The sequence below is a fragment of the Lygodium microphyllum genome, chromosome 4 (assembly GCF_053477565.2).
Source record: "Lygodium microphyllum isolate KBCC chromosome 4, Lygodium_microphyllum_v1.1.10, whole genome shotgun sequence".
Lineage (NCBI taxonomy): Eukaryota > Viridiplantae > Streptophyta > Polypodiopsida > Schizaeales > Lygodiaceae > Lygodium > Lygodium microphyllum.
In genome coordinates, this window is record NC_141138.1 from 141,596,280 (window position 1) to 141,601,095 (window position 4,816).

Here is a 4,816-nt window from a genome sequence, read left to right on the forward strand (position 1 = left end):
AACAAAACCATTCTTTCTCTCTCCTCCCTCTCTCTCCTGCATAGAGGCTATTCATGTGCAAGAAATCAAGAAGAAGAGGGGCTGAAGAATGCTTGTCCACCGACTGTGATCGGATTGCTCGAAGATGAAGAGAAGGCTGAGGAAAGAGGTTTAGAACTAAAGAATGGTTGCTGGTCAGTACATGGGTTGCTCAAAATAATTATTAAAAAACCCGCAACACGCAAGACACGCGGTATGCTTCAATTTTACAAAGAAATTTGATTATCTTTGTTTTTTCATGGTCCAAATGTTGTTCATATGCAATGAAATTTTGTTTGAACCTTGTTTGCATCATGGTTGAGGGCTGGAATTACAGAAATACAAAACCCATAATGATTTAGAGCCGATATTAATTCTTTAAAATCTGTAAAATGTCATTTTTAATGGAAAATAGTGGTTTTTTTCGATTTTGAGTTGGAGAAAAGGGATGGAAATGGAACAAAATCAAAGAAAATGTTAAGTTTCAATCAAAAGGATAAGCCAATACAATTAAATCAAAAAATACTTATTTTCCATGAATAATAAATAGGCAAAAACAGTAAAAAATGAAGAAAATTGGGATTTTCGAGCTAAAAAAATATAGAAACATAAGATTTATGTGCGTGAATGTTTGGAAAATTTAAAGCATGAGGTCAAGGCTCAGTTTGGCCTTGTCCTTTGTGTTATAGTCTGTGTTTATCGCTTTTTACATACAAAAATGATATAAAACAACCATTTACACCTATGCACCGCAACAACACCTAAACGGTGAGGGGGGGAGGAAGTTTGTGCGACGATCTAATTGCTGAAAAGATACAAATTCTGATTTCACTCTTTGTGCATAGCATTTAGGAATCGTTCCATAATTAAATAGAGGTGACTAGTAGCACAGAAGTTCCGGTGCTAGTCCATAAAGCAGCGCAGCACGTAACGCTTAGTTAAAATTCATGAAAGGGCTGCTTTTCGCACCTCACATGGCTGGTTTTTTATAATAAAATGGTTGTGCACAATTGTCATACACCTTGCATCAATCATGCCATGTGGTATCTCCTAGAATGCATTGCACTTGTTTGATAAACTTTGACCAACGCTGAGAAGACAGGAAACCTAAGCTGTAGGTTTAGATGGGTGCTTCCATTGGGGAAAGTCTTGTGAGGCAAATAAAAATCTCCTAGAACGTTGGATTATGAAAGAGTGGAGTTTGTGCGAATGTCATATGTATTAGCGACGCATCTTGGGGCTAATCCCCGAGGTGTAGGAGAGTCGCAGTGGAGCCGTGGCAATCCGCCGAGAGGTGCTTCCCTATGTGTGTATTACGAGGCATTATGCCTATATGTTATGGGATCTCCCTCTAAGGAGAAGGGAAGGTGAACGTTGGACTACATATTGGATACAAATGCAAAATCGTCATAAGCATTTAGTGCAAAGTGAGTTTTAGATGCTCCTGGCTCGCGAGGCCATATAGTGGGGTTATCTATCATATGCATGAGGTCCGGCTAGTGCCATAGCCAATGCCAGCCCATTTTAGGTCCCATCAGTGGTGCGTCTATCGGGAGCCGCCTCTAAGTGGTGGTTCTCGAATCTAGAGTTTTTAGGGACCAAATAGTTGGTTTATGTCCTCTGATAAGGACCATCAAGCCGAAATACAAAAAGCAGAATGTGCTGAGAGGGCTAGACGGCGGTTGGAGATTGTAAGACACTATTCTCCTCAAAGAAGCAGCCCGTTACACATAAGTGGCAGTGGTTCTAGTAACCTAGGTATTACGAGTAGCTCTTTGAGTGCAAGTAGAAGTCTTGGTACTTCCCTATTTCCAGTTAATCAACCCACAACAAATGAGGGTGTAGTGTTGCCTACACAAACTCCTGTTCAATCCGGTGGTAGCCATGGCACAACCTATCACAATTCCAGCAGGTACACTGGATTTACCGGCATTAGGAACACCATTGCCCATTTTCCATGGGTTAGCAAAAGAAGATGGAGAACTCCACATTAAGGAGTTCCAAACGCTCATGTTCAACTATCGAATCCAAGATGAAGGGCACCTAATGATGTTCTTCAATATGACGTTAAAAGGAAGAGCAGCAGTGTGGTATCACAGTCTAGAAGCTAGAACCATAACTAGCAATGCCCAAATCTCTTCGTAGGAAGTTTGCCCCTGAGAAGGGTGGACAATATTGGTTGCGTGTTCTGAATGTAACATGCCAAGAGCCAAATGAGAATGTCTAGGCATATCCCAAGAAACTAAAGCAAGTTCTTTGCAAACTTAATGCTTATATTCCCATTCCAGTGTGGCTGTATAGTTGCAATATGTCCTACATGGATTGGATTTTAATATCCAGGTGCAGCTGAGTAGTGTTGCTTTGGCCGATATCGACACTGCCATTACCCAAGCAGAAGGAGTAGAGTCGCGCTTGCAAGTGACTTATGCAGCAAGGATAAATTGGAATGGTAATAATTTGGCCTTGACCAATGGGAATCAAGGGGACCCCATGTTAAATATGGGTGGCAGAGGGAGTATTATGTCGAATTTACCTATGTTACCAGCTCCTCCTAGCATGACTATGCCTATGGCTAGTCAAGTGGCCTCACTAAATAGTGGTGGAAACCAAACTACGAATCCTAATGTTGTCCCAGTTGGTCAGCGGCTAATTCCTAATCAAGTGGTTAGGCCCATGGGATGACAGACTGACGATCGCGGCTATGAGTCGAGTGCTTCTAATGTCCTTGTTGGTGAAGTTAAGGATATGATAAAGCACTACACTAATATGATCTCTGAACAATATCGACAAATAGCTGTGGATGTCAATTTTCTTAAGAAGCAACAGAATTTGATAGGGAGCCGATGCCTTGAAGAGAGTGGCCCCTCAAGATTCAGCTGTAAGTGGTGTGGTGGCCAACATTTCCCAAGGAATTTCTCGAATGTCAAATGTGATATTTGCGAGAAGTCTAGCCACTTAGCTGCTACCTATTGGAGTAAGATCAGTTCTCTCCAACAAGGGAGTAAACAAGCAGGTCCAGTTAACCATCATGCACAAGGGAATAATCTCCAGCAAGACGATGGACCAAGGCAAATACTGCAAAGAGGAAAGGCTGTTGTAGAGGAGTTACCTCATGGCAGTGGAGTCAGTCTTATTGAGGTTGTACGTGTCAATGATCCTGAAACTTCTAATCTATGAGCCATAACAAGAGGTCAAAAGATTAAAGAGGGTGACAAGGGAATTGAAAAACCTGTCGAGGGAAGCCCTAAGCAAGATGCTAGGGAAAAGCGAGTCCTGAATCCTGATAAGGAAGGTGGACCATTAAGACGTGTTTGTAGTAAAGTCGACCCCGAGAAGGATAAAGGATTGCTAAGAAAGAAGGTAAAGGCAAGAAAAGAGGCACCAAAGCCGATGGAAAGACCAAAGGAGAGAATGGTTTGGCGCGAGAATAGAACTTTGGCTAATTATCACGACTTTGATCTAGCAAGTTCCCTTTGCAAAGTCAAACTAGACGTGAATCTCCTGCAATTGATTAAACTTTCTCCAGGAGTACACAAGGAATTCAAGAAAATCCTGCGTATAGGGTATATAGTAGAACCTTTGGGCATAGCTAGAGTGGGGAAAGATTGGTTCGATCATGCTGAAAAGCATTGCCCTAGGGTTCCAGCATATGTGGAGGGAATATTAGTGGAGCACGCTATCGTGGACATTGGATCCTCCGTCAATATCATAAGTTCAGACTTGATGGAGAGGTTAGGTCTAGAGATCCAAAAAGACGGCTCCACCCTTCTTAGGATGGCTGATGATAGTCTAAGACAACCAGAAGGTTGCATTACTAAGGTCCACATTACAATTGCGAGCGTGGAATGCTATCTGGACTTTAGGGTGATAAGGTTTGCAAGACGTCCTAGCTATCGGGTTTTGCTAGGCAGGCCATGGATTCTATGGACAGACTGTCAATTCGATATACTTGCTGGTCGAGTGATTCTAGGTCAAGGTGCCCATCGTGTAATAGCGGATGATTACCCTCCTTAGAGTGAGAGAGCTCTACTATCCTCCACTGAACTAGAAACAGTAGATGATCCATCTGGCAGTGAGACGTCATCGAGTGATGGATCTAAGGAAGGGTCCACTACAGAGGATATTTATAAGATATCCTTGAATGAGCCGATAGAGCCTCATAATCGAATAAGAGACGCAGACGTTATTGAGCTAGATCTTGGTACACTAAATGATTCGCGGCCAATTAAATTAGGGTCCATGCTCAGTTCGGAAGAAAGAGAGGATTATGTGTCCTTAATTCTGTGATATCTTTGCTTAGAGCTATGACTAACTTCGGGGTATTCCTCCCAGTCTAGCTGTGTGTACTATTCCTATAAAGGAAGGTACCCGCCCTATACGTCAGAAAGTAAGGCGTATGCCTTTTGAATTAAGGGATGGGTTGTACGAGGAACTACAGAAGTTGCGGAAAGCAAGTTTGATCTTCCATGTTCAACATACAGAATGGTGTTCACCAGTAGTGATTAGGAAGAATAAGAATAATCAAATCCATCTTTGTGTAGATTTTAGAGAGTTGAATAAGCAGACTATTAAAGATTACTACCATTGTCCTTTATTGACCAAATTTTGGATCAACTAGTGGGTAGGGAAATCTATTCGTTTATGGACTACTTTGCAAGGTATAACCAAATGGCGATTGCTGAGCAAGACAAGCTAAAAATGACATTCATTACAATCTTCGGTACCTTTGCATACCATGTGATGGTATTTGGGTTGTGTAATGCACCTGATTTGTGGTGAAGAACAGCTGACAAGACCT